Raw genomic sequence first — 18,915 nt, forward strand, 5'->3', positions numbered from 1 at the left:
CTAGCCTTAAAGGTCGCCCTAGTACGCATTTGGCAATGCATTGCCAAGAACATGGTTGCTCCCCTTGTCTTACTAGCACAGACATTTTATACAGGCATAGGAATCAAACCGCTAGGGAAATCGTGGAAGCATACTGGATAGAAAAACAAAAAGATAAATGCATCAGCCATCCTTCTGTTTCATTGTTAGATAAAGAAAATTCGCTTCTATCATCACATCTTTAACGCATTTTATTGTAAGTGGTTGTTTTTATGCACTTTGCTGTTTTTAGTATGACCAGGTGGCTTTTGTCCACGTCGTTTTTATCACAAGTGTTATATGTAATATTGACGTTGCTCTTTTGACTTGATGGCGCAGATCAGCGGGTATCATATGCGCTGTAGGGTGCTCTGTTGACTGGATCGCGCAGTTCTGTGGGTATTTAAGTAAGTAGTTCTTCAAAAATAAACCAGTTGTTAGAAAGCGCTCGTCCTTGTGTTGCCCCTATTCTTCGTCCCTGTTTGTTTGCGCACAAAAAGTATCAATATGAATATGTTCCAACTAGGCCGACTCGCAGTTATGCCTAAATAGGCCTACTAAATTCGTAGGCGGGATCTTGCTCCCGTCAACTTCACATGGCAGGCGCTGAGTGTGGTTGAGGATGGGCAGCTGATCACTTCTGCCTGATGAGCTTCTACAGGCCCGCCTCCACAGGTGGCAACCCTGCTGCCTTGTCGGGGATGGGGCTGCTGAGCCATGCTCCCAAGTAAGGTGGTATGTTCTTGCTTCTTCTGGTGGCAACCCGCGGTGCCTATTTAGTTCGCGGAAAGCGTGTCTGATTGTGGATGGGCGATTGATCTATTCTCTTAGGCGACGTTGGTTCGCGGAAATTCCCCTATAGAGCTTGACAGTTCCTGGAAAGGGTCCCTCTAAAGTCGCACACATACAAAGGGGCCTGTAAGCACACCGGGGCGCCAGCCAGACCGGCAATCCCCAACAAATTGGGGATTCACCCTTCGTTTCAATGAGGCATTGTGGTTGAGCATCGCTTTTGCTCGGGTTGCTAGACGCCAACCGCAACAGCGCCCACCTCATCTTCAAAGCAAACTTCGATGCTTGCCGTGCGCGTAGTGCCAGTAGCTTCGTATGCGCTGTGCTTTCGACGTTTCGTTCGCGCTGAAGCAAGATATACACGAACGTATATTCGATCGTTGCTGGCGCGATTCCTCCCTCCAGTATTTTGACTGCGACTTTCCACACTCATCAAAAGAGGTCTGTTCATGTTTACCTGTGAGCGCATGGCACTGTGCTTGTTAATTTAGTTAAAACACATTGGCGGGCTAGTTGTTTTTAATCTATGATGGAATGTGTAAGCGCGACTGGACGGGAACGCGGAAAGGAACAGATATAAAGAGTCAGCGCTGTCTCTGTTTGTCTGTTTCTTTCTACGTCCTCGTTCAGTCGCGCTTACATATTATATCATTTTTAATTTATTTAGTCAGTGAACTTTTACAAATTGATACGGCCGATAAAACTAGTATCTTTATTCGTATAAATATCTACTGATTTGCTATCACAATTGATTCTTGGCCTTTCGGGTGAAACCGCGCCTTTTCTATGCGGGAGCGCCGGACCAGCCTTCCCAGAACAGACTCCAGGCGACGAAACCAGCCGAGCAGTGTAGGCAGCGCGTCGATGAGCGAAGTTTTGTCAATGCAATGGCAAACGCCTTCAGCAACCCAGGTGATTTGTGAAAGTACTGGTGATCAATTTAACATATCAATGTATCGCTGCCGACGGTGAAGTGGTCCCGGTTGAGTGCCCATTTTATGCATCAAGTCAGGCAAACATAGAAATAAAAATAATAGCATCATTATTAAGAACAATAATATTAATATCATAACTGTCACTAAAATGTTATTCTCGCCATTTCTGTGAATCAGAGACAAAAACAAGCTCTAGTAAAAATCCAGATCAGTTTTATAAAGCATAGCATTAACTTTCTGAGCATATTTATAACTGCGATGCCTCCTTAGAGTTGTCTTGGAAACCGTTTAAACCTGTAACTGGAACCAAGTGAGAATTTCAACTGCCTGTCTGTATCACATTTTGACGTCGGGTACATTAAACGACTCCTATGCTCATTGTACCAGTATGGGCTGTATTATTTAGGGCATCTAACAATTTCTGGGTCCATTTTTTTTCCTCTGTCTCTATTCTTTCTCTATAGAAGGTGGCGGTTTATTATTATGTATCTTAAAATACTTTATTTCTAACCTTAAAGCTAACCTTTGCCTTCTTTGTTTATGTGTACGTACCTGTTAAAAGCGTGGCAGTTTGGGCGAGTTGGTATGTAATGAAAGTTTTAGGCTTACGGCGCAGCTCAGAAAGAGCAAAAAAGGAAGGAGGTAGGGGTAGTCAAAGGGAACGGGAACGAGTAGCATACGGGTCACGAGTTGTAGCGAGAGAGGGGCCCGTTGAATTAGGAATGAAGGTCAAAAGCGTCGCAATTTGGGTGAGTTGGTATGTCATGACTGTTTTAGGCTTATAGAGCAGCTCGGAAAGAGCAAAAAAGGAAGGAGGTAGGGGTAGTCAAAGGGAACTTACTTTTCCCTTTGACTGAGCTGCGCTATAAGCCTAATACATACCTGTTCTTTATCGGTTAAATCTTTTTCTTCCAAACACACACAAATATATAGTCCCGTAATCAGTTAGTGTATACTCACATTTCTTTATGCCTCGCGGCGCTAAGAAGTCTTATAGAGGAGCATATGAAGAAATCATACCAAGAAAATGTGCCTTTATTCTGCAGAAATGTGTTGCTACAGGCACGTTCATATTTGAATGTATGCTATGCATGGAGTAAATTATTGGAATAGCAGGTTATCATAATGGCTGCTTTAAAAGTGATATTCTTTGATTAGCTTATAATTAGAGGAATGATTACCACTGAAAGAGGTGGAAGCATACTCTCTGCGCTATCACGCCCAGTATTTATTTAATATTTCTCATTTATGGATGTGATTGGCCCATGAAAATAACGAAACATTATAGTCTAAGGCAAATACCTGTGTCAAAGTGAAATGCACAGATTAGTTAAAGAACTTACGAAATAAGTGTAGTCCTACCAGTGGCAGAAGGTTCACATACATGCAACATTTGATGAATGCCCTCTTTTGAACATTCCCTCCTGGGCCACCGATTTACATTAACACTTCTCCTTGTTCATGATTATATTGCGCTTAGTGTTACACTGATGGATATAAGGGACAAGACGCGGACGTACGTAGCACAATACGTACGTCCGCGTCCTGTCCTTTACGTTCGTCAGTGTAACACTAAGCGCAATATAATCATGAACGTCCACCAACCCAGGTAGCACAAAATAGATACGTAACGTTTTCGTAGCGTTTATCCAAGACGATAAAGACGGGTTAAAGAAGACACGAATGAGAGAACTTCGGCGGGAAAACGTCGTATATCTCTGCTAATGTCCGGCTTAATTACTTTCTTGAGCCGATCTAGAACAGGTCTGCAAGACGTATTCGAAAAGCTGGTCTAGAAATAAGATTGAAAAAGACACAAGTTATCCCTTTGGCAAAACTATTCGAAACCAATTTCTAAACGTGTTTAGGAAGTTATCAAAAAGCAGGTCTAGAAGCGGTCTTGAAAGGTTTCCGATCATCTGAAGCCAATTTTCGCGGGTGACGGGCGCGATCAGACATCGTTGTTCAAAACACGCGTTTAGTTTCGCCTCACGCGACTGGCCTATGCCGCGCAGACGTCGTCAGCCGCTCCCGTTGGCACGGCCTAGGCCAATCACGTGAGGTGAAACTGATCGGGCGTTTCGAACAACGATCTCCAATCACGCCCCAGATGAGTAGAAGCGTCGGTGTCGACTGTAAGAGCAACGGCACAGTGCCACGGACTGTTCCCCGCATGGCCGGTGCATCCTCTACCATGTCGCACGAAAATGAGCCTGTTAGGAATAATAAATCCTTAATACCGCATTTAGTAAGCTACGATGCTTACAACCACAATAGGAATGACATCCTGCAAAGAACAAATGGCCACGTCTTGGCAGGTGGCCAGACCAAGCCCTTCATTCCAAGAGTGCATGACAATAGAACATTGTGACAAAGCAAAAACACTTTATTAAAATTTAATGCTTATGCAAGGTTCGAACAAACTGTGTGAGAAATGCAGATCTAAGTAAAGGCACATCAACAATGACAAAAGTCGCAGAAAGGATTCGTAATGAACTCGAAAGTGAACATTCACTAGCACATAAACAAAATTCCAAACACACATGCAAAAATGAACAGAAAAACCTGGAGTGTACTAAAGTGTCTAATTTATCATAGTAAAGTGCACGTGCTATTATTAGATGGACTAGAGTTATGCAGAAGTGACATCTGAGCGAATGGAAGAAGTAGACTGAAACATGCTAGAGTACGAATCGGATGGTAACTGCCTCCAAGCAATGTTACCAATCAGCTAGAAGCTTGAAAAGAGCACAAAAAGAAATACCACCGCATACCATCATAAAACAAACCTGTGACAGAAATAAAAACAATGGGAACAATGCAAAATTGGACATATTGCTTTATGGTATATCAAAGAATGTAATGGCGAGAAAAAGAACCATACAACAAAAAAGCAACAAAGTGAAATTAGTATAGAATACTTAAACGGGGAGTCAGTGTAACAACTGAGCGCTACTGTAGTACAGTGAACGATGAGACTGAGTAATGCTGCATCTTGCCACTCCATAACATGAGAAATGAATGTGCAAGTCTCATATTAGAAACTTACATAAACATGGAAATAAACTGGAATGCACTGGAAGCTGCATTTGTGTAACAAAGGAAGCAATGATCATAATAAATGGTATGTGTTTTATCTAAAAAGCCCTTTACAAGAGGCAAAGTTGTACCTCTCTGGCAAAAACAAAGTTGCAACGAATAATTTGCAAACCAGCAAATACATTAATTAGCACACTGACATGTCACACTTTGCGCACATCTCCAGCCTCCTAAAGTAAAAAAAAGCACTCTGAATGAGAAAAACGTTTAACACATGTAGCCCAGAGCAATTTCTTTGCCAGGTCACTCACACTTTCACATCCAAAAACATTTGCCACAAAGTCCAGGCACAGTTCCACTGATGTTTACCAATTCACCCCCAATTTCGCGTCCAAAAATATTTGGCACACAGTCCAGGCAGAGCTTCATAGATAAAAAGCTTGAGAGCACCCTACTGATTATTGTGCAGTCCCGCTGCTGGAAATAGAACTGCCGCACATGCTGGTAGTGGTTTCAATGTAGACACACTTGCTGCCCTGGACAGGTATGCTCAGGTATCTGCACTGGTGCTCCATTTTGTCGAAGTAGACACATTGATGCACTACGCTGCTAATCGAAATGTTTTGAATGCACAAGTATTGGCATCACCAGAGAGACTTGCCCACATACCACCACTGGCATATATATGCACTTGCTCTTCACTCAGTAGCATTGAACTTAAAGTGTTCCCTATGTGGGAGCCATGTGTAAAACCGGTGTCACACGACCACTCTCGATCGCGATCACGCCCGATCCGGATCGAAATTATCGATGCGACTGGCTTACTCTCGTAGCTTGCGCAGAGGAGCCAATCCCAACCGAGAAATTCGATTTGTAATGGATATGATGGATATAATGTAATGTATATATATATATATATATATATATATATATATATATATATATATATATATATATATATATATATATATATATATATATATATATATATATATAAACTGCGAGAGCGCTTCGCGAACTCCATGCGCACATATGCCACCCGCATGAACTCGGCAGGCCGCCGTAAAGCTCGAAGGGCGCACAGCGTACATTCCTACACATGTCCCAAACTGCAAACAATCGTACTACCTAAAGCATACAAGTTATTTTATACCAAGGGCATACTCGACTCCGCGACTCACGTATGCGGTATCCACAAGCGAGTTATGCAGCGTACATGCTTTATCCATTCGCCAAAAAGTAAAATTTATAACAAGCACAAAGCTACAAGGGACTCAATACATTACTACCATTTGAGGCGTCAAATAAAATCGAATTTGGCCGTTTCATATATTGGACACAATATATGGACACATGTGGTACCCGGTAATACCATGAAATACCCATCACGTGGGTAAAGGGGGCGAAAATACAATCGAGAACCTGAAGCGCAAACAATAAAAGCACGGTATGGTGCACGCAAAATTCTGTCAGTGCGCTGTAGCGCGAGGGAAGAAAATAGGGCGACCATTTGACCTCACTTTTTGGGATACCGCACTAGTACTGAATCATTTAAAAAAAGCCTGTTTGAACCAGTTCCCTTGTCTGCAACACTCTTGCTAAACGGGAGACTAAAATACCACGATGACGGCTCTATTGCGGAGATCGGCAAGGTGCGCACAGACAGAAATTTTGCCACGTTTCTTCGCATTCTGCAAAATGCTTTCTTGTTAGGATCACGCATAGCGGCCGATCCCGACGCTAGGGACACACAGGCACGATTTTGTCCCTCTAACTTTCGTCCTTATACTGCCCTTAACGCCTTAATTACATCGTCAGTGAAAAGGCGCCTCATATAACATGACAATGAACTTGAAGAGCTGATTAGTGCCCTCCACTCCACGCCCTCCAATTGAAAACACTACTGATTTCCAAATTAAACTACACAAAGAGATCGCACAACCCAAACTAATCACAGAACGTCGTTTTCTTGACGGCAAAACCCTGCAACACTTTCACGACAAAGGGTAGCGGCAGCACATTCAGAACAGCCGCTATCATACCACAGCGCAATGCAAGTGCGATAACACTATTATGCCCGGCTCAAATAGATCGCACAACCCAAACTAGTCACATAATGTTGTTTTCTTGACAACAAAGCACTGCAACACTTACATGACAAAGGGCAGCGGCAGCAAATTGAGAACAGTCGCAAACAGACCATAGTGCCATGCGAGTGCGATAACGCAACTATGCCCGGCTTCACGAATAACATGGCCGCCTTGGTCACATTGCAATTGAAAACATTACTGATTTCCAAATTAAAACCACACAAACATATCGCACAACCCAAACTGATCACAGAATATCGTTTTCTTGACAGCAAAACACTGCAACACTTACATAGCAAAGGGCAGCAGCAGTACATTCAGAACAGCCGCAAACACACCACAGCGCAATGCGAGTGCGGTGACGCGACGACGCCATGACGACGCGACTATGCCCGGCTCGCCCGGCTGCCCGGCATCACTTATCACGTGGCCACCTTGGTCACATGATTTGACGACGGTATCATCACCTTGCGCAAGGTTGGATCGCGTTGATGGGTTGTTGAATATTGTAGAAGCCGCTAAAAAGGCTGACGCACCGTGGCGTGGCGGTGGCGCCTTGAGTCGTTTTCAAAACGTATTCTCCCCTCGTTTTTAAGCTGCCTGGCTTCCAACGTTATCAAAATGTATTCACCCCTCGTTTTTAAGCTATCTTGTTTGGAACCTCTTTGATGCGTCGATTTTGGTCAAACTCCGTTTCAGACGTTGAATCCCTTAATACGACGTTTTGAAGACTTTGTGTGCTACCTGGGAAGTAGTCCCGTTCATTGTTTTAATAAACTTCTCTGTGTATTTTGTTTTCAAACGCTGTTCGAAAAAAAATTAACCTAGGCTAAGAAGAAATCAGTATTATTTTTAATTCGTTCACGATATCGTGGTTATAGTTGTGTGGGTTATCACGTGATAATTGAGGGTTAATTTTACATCAACACTAGTATATTTTTCCCTAAATACCAACAAAGTACCTGGCGTATTGAGACGCGCTAATAAAATTGTAATTCTGGCAAAGTATCTAACCAGACATTCTAAGTGCGGAAATAGAGCAAATACTGAATATTTCACCTCACCTTCGCGTAATTTTGCATATTGTCCACCAGACATGATTTGAAGACACGCAGTTTGCTGCATACTATTGAGCCGGAGGAATGCGGCATCTTGCGGACAGCAAACAGCATAAGATGGGCTAGTGCGTTTAAGACACCTGTAAGTTCCTTCACGAAATATATTTATCTCTTTTCTGAACATTTGAACTCCTAAATATTTCTTTCGCACATGTTTCTTCATTAACAAAGATAAATAAACCTTTAACTTCCAATCTGCTTCTTTCGACGGCAATTATTCAATCCACATTCCCGCCTTTTACAGGAGCCACTTAATAACCCCGCAACCAGTAGCACAATCTTTGTAATTATTCAACCAAAATATACAGTTGGGCCGACTGGGCTGACTTTCCAGACAGGCGCAGAATCTGATGCTGTCGCTCGGGCTAATCGATAACCTCTTCCTCAGAAGCATTTCAATGCCGTTACACACGAACTGACAAGTTGTTTCTGAAGAGTTTGTGCACCTATTGAGAAATCTACATGGGGTGATTAGATGAGAGAACCATGGTTGCCCCCCCCCCCTCCCTATTTATTGAGCTCCTAATCCAAGAAGCAAGCTGACCCACTGCTTCAACTACGCAGGTGAATAACGTGTCAGCGCTTGCAAGTTGTTTGATTCTGGGCATTGGGCACGCAACCTTCGCTTCTTGAAAGGTTTTACTTTCGTTTGACGCTCCCGAGAAGTACACCACGACAATGTCCTTGGTCTAAAAACCAATAAAAGCTGCCAAACTACCAAGCGCTGTTGTTTACTGTTTGAACTGCAATGCGTAGTTATCGCTGGAAGGAAAGGTACGTGAGCGATTGAACCACTTTCACGCAAGCATTTCCCGAGCTGCCTGCATCGGCGTACGCTTCGGCATTGCAGTAGTGTGACCTAGTATACAAATGCGCCTGCAATGGTGAGCGCTCCGCGACGCCAAGTTCTCTGCAGCGCTATGAGCAATAGACAGCTGAGAAAGATACTGCATGAAAATGCCGGGCCGAGCTACGGTGGAGGTGAAGCAGGCGTTAAACGCTATTCATACGCGGGCGGATCCCGAAGATAGTGAAATGCTGACCGACCCGCGGTGGAGGTGCAGTTCGGCATTAAGGGGCCCTCATACAGAGCTTCGCTGATCATCCTTCTCCACAGAGTGGAAGGGTCCTGAGTTTTTGTTTTGAATATTTGACCTTGGTTTATTTTCAACATGCTAATACCCATATTCATTGAATGAAGACAAATTTCTTTGCGAACGATAATTAGAAGTGGGCATTTTTCAGTACTCGTCACGGTGGGCTAGTGGCTATGGTGTTGCGCTGCAAAGCGTGACACCGGAAAATGAAATCCGGGCCACGGCGGCCGCAATTAGACGTGGGCGTAATACAAAAAAACGGTCTCCAATCCACGCTGCGAAGGTGGTTGGACATTGAGAGTGCAAACAACTAGAACGAGTACCCATTGCAACGTAGGTTGAAATTATTCAGCTGGCAACATTCACGTGCACTTTATTTATTGTTAGCGTAAGACGGGGGGTTTCGACAGCCGGCTTCTTGGCTTGTGCCACTGCTTCGTGTATACAAGGAGTGGACCAAAGGAAAGAGAAATTCCTGTCGCCTCGTATGCACGCAGGAGTCTTAACTAAACGTGGCCCTTCCCGTAACGCTGCCACAACACAAATCACTTGCTAGGCGGGTTTTTTTCTTTTACGTACGAAAGTGTAGTGATGTCGCCCATGGCTTCGTATGCTACAGATAAGTTTTATTGCCATGCCAGCTTGAGCAACAATAAACTTTACCTAGAAACGCATGCTGGGAGCGCTACGTGCTTCGCATTTCATCTGGGCGCAGGAGCTCCTCATGAGCAATTATGTGGTGGAGATGCTTGTTTCGAGCTTCTTATTTATTGAAACTTACCCAGTTCTGTATCTTGTATGCGTGATTCGACAGGATGTATGCACCATTCGCTTCCAATTTTGCTGAGTGCTTATAGCCTCTCCCTTTCGGGGATATGAGCCATTGCATTTGGGGGCAGGAGCCATTCATGATGATAAGTTACGGTGAACGTCACTCCACGAAGAAATCCCAGCGTCCAAGCCATAGAAGGCTTCGATGTAAAACATTTGTGTTCCGTGCTTGAGGGGAGCTCGAAAGCACCTCAGGCGGCCTAAATAACCTGGAGTCCCCACTGCGGCGCTCCTCATAATCATTCCGCGTCCCATAGCCCTGATGTATTCACCCTCGCATTAAAAATACATACATATCAATATATATATATATATATATATATATATATATATATATATATATATATATATATATATATATATATCGAGAAGAAAGCGGGTTAACCGAAGGGCCCAATTTTAATTACTCATATCATAAGAAGCCAACAAACACTGACACCAAGGACAACATAGGGGAAATTACTCGTGCTTAATGAATGAAATAAAGAAATGATAAATTAAAGGAAATTAAAGTGGATGAAAAAACAACTTGCCGCAGGTGGGAACCGAACCCACAGCCTTCGCACTTCGCGTGCGATGCTCTACCAATTGAGCTACCACGGCGCCGTTTTCCCATCCACTTTCTTGGGTATTTATGTGTCCTCGTTTGAACTGTAATTTCCCCTATGTTGTCCTTGGTGTCAGTGTTTGTTGGCTTCTTATGATATGACTATATATATATATATATATATATATATATATATATATATATATATATATATATATATATATATATACTCTTTATACTCTTTATACTTATATACTCTTTTTTTCCAGCAGCTTGATCACGTGTTTGACGTGATAATGCTTACGGAAACATGGAGCACAGATGACTCAACTGTTTTCCGTCTTCCTTCTTATCAAACTTTCTATGCTAACCGGACCAGTGGTCGCGGTGGTGGTGTATGCATCTTGGTAAAAAATACTTTCTCGTGTGAGTTACTTCAGGCGTTCTGCGTAAGCACAAGCGACTATGAGTTCATTTCGTTGAAATTGCAAAGGATTGTAATCGCTGTTGTCTATCGACCTCCGAACGGAATGATGACACCATTTTTAGAATACCTAGAAGGTTTTTTTGCGTTTGTAAATGATTACCATTTCGATCTCATTTTTGGTGGTGATGTGAATATTAACATGTTGAGCAGTGATCCGTCAAAGGTTAAGCTGGATGTTCTATTGAAATCCAATGGCCTTACAAATGTTATTAATCTTCCAACAAGAGTGACACTGAATACGTCAACATTGATTGATATTTTTGTTACAAATGTAATGCCGGAGAGAATAAGAGCTGGAGTTATCGCGGCTGAGTTGAGTGATCATTTGCCTATTTTTTTATGCTGTAGTAAAAAGGTGAACATGAAACAAAATTCGCCTGCAAATTTAATACAGCGTATTACGCCGCAAAATCTTTCCTCATTTGTAGACAAACTTTCGTTGGTACCGTGGGACACTGTGTATAATATTACAGATGCTTGCGCAGCTTACGAAGAATTCCTTAAAATCCTCAAACCTATATATTCAGAGAACTTTCCTTTTGTACGCTTAAAACAAAAGAGAAAAATTCGTAAGCCCTGGATAACCTCTGACCTGGCAGCAAAAATTCGGGAGAAAAATACAATGTTTAGCAAATTTACTAAGAACAGAGATCCAGACGCACTGAAGAAGTTTAAAACTTTCCGTAACTGTTTAAACAAAGAGTTAAAAAGAGCAAGAAAACATCATTTTAATAATTTATTTACTTCCCTTTCTGGCTGCTCAAATGCTCTCTGGAAGAAGTTGAACTCAGTGTTACAATATAATGTCAAAAACCAATCAGTTCATGAAATAAAATACAATGGCTACGAGTTGTCAGAGAAGGCGTTAGCCAATGCTTTCAATGAGCATATTGTGAAATCCGCGGGTCAAATGGCAGCAACGAGTGATTTAAAAAATGTTTACTACAATAACAGTTCAGTGTTCCTTGACCCTGTCACTGAAGCTGAAGTGACAGAGGTAATAATAAGCCTAAATAATAGCAGTGCGTTGGATGTTGACGGGATGCAAGCGAAGCCTTTGAAACATGCTGCCTCTTTGCTTGCTCCATGCATACGGTACATGTTTAACTTATGCCTCGAGCAAGCGATATTTCCACCCCAAATGCAAGTTGCTCGTGTTAAGGTACTCTATAAGAAGGGTGACAAGAACGACATGGGCAATTACCGGCCTGTTTCTATATTGCCCGTGTTTTCAAAGGCCTTTGAAAAGGTAATCCTCAAGAGGCTGAAAAAATTCGAACAGAAACACAACATCTTGATTGACTGCCAGTATGGTTTCCGTGAAGGTTTGAGCACTGAATCGGCACTTCTTGCACAAAAAGAGTATATACTAGATCAAATCGAAAAAGAAAATGTAATACTGGGCATTTTTATAGATTTTTCAAGGGCGTTTGACCTTATTAATCATGAACTGCTCATTAGGAAGCTAGAACGATACGGTATGCGAGGTGTTGCTGCTTCTCTAATCTATTCATATTTAAGAAATAGGCAACAAATTGTAGACATAGAAGGCTTTCACTCGGATCCATTAGCAGTTTCTTGTGGTGTGCCTCAAGGCAGCATCTTGGGACCATTTCTTTTCAATCTCTATATAAATGACATTGTAAGTATATGTCCAGAAGTAAAATTCGTCATTTATGCAGACGATACTAGTATATTTTTGTCAGCAAAAGAAACCAACCAAATAGTTCGCAACGCCAACGAAATCCTGGGTAAGCTTGAAAAGTGGACAGAAGAAAATGCCTTAAAAATAAATGTACAGAAAACAAAGGCAGTGTTGTTTCACGCTAGAAACAAGAAGATATCATTAAATCAAAAGGTTCTGCTTAACTCAACTCCAATTGATATAGTGCCTTCTATTAAAACACTGGGTGTTGTCTTCCACAATACCTTGTCTTGGGACGAGCACATAGATCAGTTAACAACAAAACTCTCCCAAGTAATCGGCCTCATATATCGGAACGCAAGCATACTACCACGCAGTGTAATGATGCTAATCTACAATACTTTATTTTGTTCCAGACTTAATTATTGTCACCTAGTTTGGGCCTCTACGACGCAAACCAATCTGCAAAAAATCCATGTTTTGCAAAAAAAGTTTCTGCGAGTTATTGCGGATGTACCCAGGTACTATCCATCTGAGCCCTTATTTCGCAGCTACAACATAATGCCAGTAACACATATTTATGATTATTGCCTGTACAAGCGATATAAACAAGAGATAAAAAATAATACTTGTTTCTTGCGTCAGTTAGCGAAGTTGAAATGTCACTCTACTACATATAATACGCGAAATTTTGAAACATGGGCAATAGATACTTGTAGGACAACATATGGCTTACAAATGTTAAGAAACCGGCTGCCAAGGTTATTGAATACCCTACAGACACAAAATATAGAGCCTGAAAAAATTACTTTTGTGGACCTTCGAAAATACTTTAGTGCGTAGAGGAAGAAAACAAGAAAAGGAAAAAAAGAATGGTATAGTTAGTGTATAATTTTGTTGCACTTTTACCGCAGAGTTATCTGTGCTTTCTGCGGTTCATTTTGTGTGCGCTGGTCTCTGGTGGCGTTCTTGCATGGATAAACAGAGTCTTGAAAGCTGAATGTTTGCACTTCATAATTGTATAACTTCAAATTGTATTGTATTACTTGTATGAATTGTATCGCTACTGTAATTGTATTAATTGTATAACTTCAAATTGTATAAGATAATTTGTATAACGATGTCTGAATATGGAATGAGTTTTATCTTTTTGTATGTATGGATTTCAGTGAGTTCTGATTGTAACTCGCATATATTTTTATAATTTGCTGACTGCTACGTGAAGTTGCCAGTGCGGGGGCCTGCGGCCTTGTCAAGCTGCAATGCGACAGCTTTTTCTGCAGGCCTCCGGCATCGTGTATTTCGGATGCAAATAAAGTTATTATTATTATTATTATATATATATATATATATATATATATATATATATATATATATATATATATATATATATTGTGCTTTTGGCACTTATAGCCCCAAAACGTAACTTTGAATTTTCATATTTTCCAGTGCATTCAGTTTTATTCCAATCCCTGAATTGTAGCGAGAGCACATATATCCACGCGACCAAGCCATGCTTGCTGTTAGCAGGTCTCATCATCAGCTGACGAGTAATTTTTTTTATATGAGGCAACCATATGGGCATGAAAGGAACAAAACTTTCAGTGTTAGACAGAAAGGGTTGATAGTTTTTGAAGAACAAATTTTTGTAGCGCGCGGAGGTTGTTTTCATGTGCCCAGTGCGCCAGCTTATTGCAGCATCAGAAGATGGCGCAAGTACAGATTGCACATGTTAGCGTGTGGTTTTCCACAGCCCCACAAATGTGATTTCAGAACATATAGCCTAAGCGAAATTATCACGAAGATTTTTTTGAAGTCTTAGTTGCATAATATTGCCAAGTTTGGAGCAGTGTATAATAGACCAATTTGTGCACTTCATGTCTACAATTAGGTACCGTTATAGGATTTTCTAATTATATTTCTATTGCCGAGTTACAAGAATGTGTAAGTAGTTTTCTACTTCGCAATTTTTAGCTATACTAATAAAAAGATCAATGGCCTAAATGAAAAATTTTCTTACTGGAGTCACTGGAGTTTAAATTGTATTTTAAATGTAGCAAATTGCATCAAATTTGGTCCCTTGCTTGCCGAAGAATGCAATTAATTCATTTATTAATTCTCCATGTTTAGATAGGAACCCCGGAGGTAAGCTTCCTTATAGAAGGGTATTAGCCATGAGACAAACCTTTAGGGTGCAAAAATTCTAAATATGAATACCTAAAGGTATTGCGTGAAAGCTGCAGCTATAAAAAATGTGCCAACAATCGTCAAAAACTTCTGAAGTGCGAACGTGAGCTGTGATGTGGGCTAGCAGTATTTCCTCCAGTTCTCGAGCTCACCAAACCTTTCGGGGAAGGGAAGGTTGTGGTTGCTTCATGACAATTCAGTGTAAAATACATTTTATAGCGTTTTCGCTTGAACAACTATGCTCCTCGCCGATGCTAAAGTGCTCGCCGGCTTTCAAAGCATTCATTGGTGCGGGGCGGCAGCAGCGTGTTGAATCATGCACCACCGGCGGCGCCCCCAACACCATAATGTTAAACACCTGGTTAACCGGCAAGCGGCAAGCGATAGCGCCGCTACCAAGTGACGAAAGCAAAAGCAACGCATGACCTTGCCGCGGCAAACCTTCCCTGATAGTGCAAGGCGCCATTGGTGGGTTTCACCACCCATGATGTCAGGGAGGTGGTGTCACATGAAATGGACCTTTTCGTCACGTCATCAAACACTCTTCTCCCACTGCCGCCAGCAGTGCTTCAATCGATGGAGCACCTTTCGGTGACTCTCTGACCTCTTTCACTCATCTGTCTGGTTGCAGACAGAACCAACATCGCGAAACTAGGTAGCAAGCTCAGCTAACGGTTTAAAAGAGAGTGGCCTGCTTTCTTGCAATATTTGGAAATTACCACAAGGTCACCGAACCCACACGCAAAAATCAACGAACTTAAGGAATTTCTCTTGTTTTGAATTCATCTGATGTGACAGATGCTGGCTCTCACAGTGAACCCTCAACTGCATGACAACAGAGAAACGACGGACATTCCAGATATCTGGTCTGAAAGTGTGCTAAGAACTAAATGGCGCTGCCGTTCACAGTTTCCCAAAAATGGTTGCTCAGGCAGCTCGGAACAATTTTCACTGGAATACCAAAGCAATGTTTTAGCAACTTTTGGTGACTAATACCTCAAAAGTGGCTCCAGTGTAACGATTTGAGTGAAACAGATATCGCTTGACTAATGCTAGGCTTCAATTTCGGAATTTGAGCATATATAGACAGGCAAATAAGAGAATTATTGATTAAAATTATTTTGAATTATACCCGACATCACTGCGATTTGTTGTGGAAGCGACGCCTGCCTCTTCCGGCAATCCACTTTTGCCCACAAAATTACGCAACATGATGACTAAGTAATCGTAGGAGTAGAAGAAAACACTACGCATACCTCCCAATGCACAAAACGCTGACAGAGCACGTTATTACGCAGGGAAAATGTATGCGCAGCAGGCTTACGTTATATTTTAAAACATATATACCGCATCGACCATCCTTACGAATTAAACATTATATGTTGTAAAACCAACTCACTTTTTAATTCTTTTCTACCGCATACATCGGCCGCGAGGAATCGCTTTCCGCCTGGCGTAGCATTAATACCAGATCGCGACTCAATTAGTTTATCTCTCGTGCGATATCTTTCAGCTGATCGCTGACATTTTCAGTCGTTTTTTTTTGTGTGTACCCAGTTACCAGGTTTTCAGTGCGTTCTGTGACGTATATATGTTGCTCCGCTTGTGGTTATTGTTTGAGCTACTGTGTAGCATTGTTGCATATCACCGTTTACTCCCTTTATCGATTGCTTCTACCTAAACATGTATGTGGCTCTTTATTGCGCTCTTGGAGTTGGCTTTCTGTATGGCCTTTTCTTTAGCTATCTTGAGTGTGTTTGTTATTTGTCTTTACATGTTATGTACAACTCCCTTCTGTAATGCATACGCGCTTGACTGTAATAAAGATAAATAAAATGAAACCCCTAATGGCGAAATCAACTTCGATTGAACGCCGAGTTGCATTTTTGGGTCAGCACGCCGATAGCCTGAAGGATAATGAGACATGATTTATGCACGTGTAGCTATATTTCAGCAGCGTGGGAAGTCCGAATAGAGAAATATTCGAGGACACTTAGGCACTTCGTACGAGTTGTGAGTGCAAAAGCGTTAATATCGATTGAACGTCGCTGAGCGGTCCTTCGAGTCGTGAATTTTTCTCGCTGGGAGCGCGTTCGGACGCTGGGCCAAGGCCTCCCAGGTAGCACAAGGCCGCTGCGCTTCGATCCGTGACGTCATGCTACCTTGACCGACTGCCATGGCATCTAATGAACACGCTCCCGAGAAAGCCCTGGTGATTTTGACGTCACCGCTTTCGTCACGCTGGGCTTGCCAACGGAAATTTTGGTTCAAGTAGCATGAGGAAATAAAGCTGAGTACACAGGCCTGCTATCAAGGAGGCGCTGATATAGCCCTCTCTATAGTTCCAGGTACAATACAGAGACGGCAGTTAATCGATGATACAAAGGTGCCTTTTTCACTTAACCAGGCATTGTAGCGTTTCAGTATGCAGTTTGTAGAAGAAGGTATTAAAGTGTGGAAAAAGCGGCATTTGACAGATTGTTCAGGTCAGCCAATGTACAGCGATCGGTAAAAAGGAGTTTTATTTAAATAAATGAACATATCAATTAAATCGTTATAAACATTTTTCTGTGAGATAGAGAACAAGTATTTATTCAAGTGTTTAAGAAAGCGCCCTGTGAGGTGCACCTCACGCGTAAACACCGCGAATATGAACGCGAAGCAAAAGTTGCAGAAATGATTAAATTTTGTAGAACGTTGACAAAATTCACTTTCAGGAACCACTGAAGTAGTGCGTGAGAACTGTCACTAAAAAGGAAGAAAGGAGACAATAATTGAAAGAACATTTAAACCGGATCTTCATGTAAACACTCATATCATACGATATCTTATGCCACCTAAGTGTGACGATGTGCCTTTTCACTTGCTGTTACTTATGGCGTTGAACAGTTTACGGGAAACTCGCATGTAAGATCGGAATGCAGAACCAATTGCATCTTTGCAGTCACATTTCATTAGATGATTTCAGAACTGAAAGACTTTTACGATCAAAGAAACTTCCAACCAGACTGATATCTACTGTTGAAGGAGTCTATCTTTCAGCCTCCGCTTTTAGAGGACAGTTTACAGAAATAATTGTACTGAGAGATACATTTGTTTCGTGTTTGCGAACGAGACTGTGAATGTTTTGGCCGTCATGTAAATGCCTTTCTCAAGTACAAGCTATCATTAAATATACCATAAAAAAGCACTGGTTTAGCCCAGTATAAGATACTCGGCTTTCCGAGCGCGTGGTGGTAAGTTCGGAACTCACTACGCCGTAAGTTTTCCATTCAAATTTATTCTGTTCTATTTTAATAATATTTTCTTTATAACTATTACCGAGGTGAAGTTAGAACGCATGTGAGAGCTTGCGCGAACCATGAACGTGTGGATAATACAGGCTTGCAAAAGCGAGGGTGACGTGGCGTCGCGGAGATGACCTCTCCCCTCCCTCAACAGCTGGTCCGTCACGTGCTCCGTCGAAGTGCCGTTTTGCTTAGAGTGCACTAGAATGCGGTTGCAGCTGGGGCGACGCATGCTTTGAAGTGAGGCGCGCGACGATGAAAAATACAGTGGTGGCGCTGCGATCGAAGTGGTTTGGGCCGCATCAAAGTCGCACCATTGGAAAGTGTTGGCGATTCTGCTAAGAAGGGTCATTCGTACAGCTTCGCATGCTGGTTTACGCGTTCAGCCCACTCAAACGGTGTTTATAATTGCATATGACACGTATTTATGCCTAATAGGTGCCTTTCTTTGCCTTAATTTCACATTATTTTTTGACGTCGCTTGGTTATTGCGCGTGCATTGCGGCCGCAACAGTCATTGTACTATGTTATTGTATGGTTCTCTTTGGAGCACAAATATATTTCTTGTTCTTTAGGCAGCATGTATATCTCGGGTGTATTTTCGCGCATATAGTTTTACATCACGTACGCAAGCTTCCTGCTTGCCGCTTCAAACAAATAAAACTTAACTGCCCCATACGGCGCCCTGTGCTGAGGTTTATAAGTATTCTTATAGAAAAAAAAAACTGCAGAGCGAAATTGCACTCATGTTTCCGTATTCCTCGCGTAACAGAACACGGAGCAATTGGTACGGGTTCTTTTATTGCGGTCGGACATCGGGCGCAGAAAGCAGCTTTAAGTAG

The 18,915-nt window shown here is 42.1% G+C and overlaps 1 protein-coding gene across 1 annotated transcript in view; it reads left to right on the forward strand.

The window, feature by feature from the left end:
• Positions 1-678: 678 nt before the first annotated feature.
• LOC135913826 (thiol S-methyltransferase TMT1B-like) overlaps positions 679-18,915 on the forward strand; it is a 52,806-nt gene continuing 34,569 nt past the window's right edge. Inside the window, exon 1 of the mRNA XM_070539534.1 lies at positions 679-753. The gene's annotated coding sequence lies outside the window, so the exon portion shown is untranslated. The remainder of the gene's footprint in view (positions 754-18,915) is intronic.

This window comes from Dermacentor albipictus, chromosome 5 (assembly GCF_038994185.2).
Source record: "Dermacentor albipictus isolate Rhodes 1998 colony chromosome 5, USDA_Dalb.pri_finalv2, whole genome shotgun sequence".
Lineage (NCBI taxonomy): Eukaryota > Metazoa > Arthropoda > Arachnida > Ixodida > Ixodidae > Dermacentor > Dermacentor albipictus.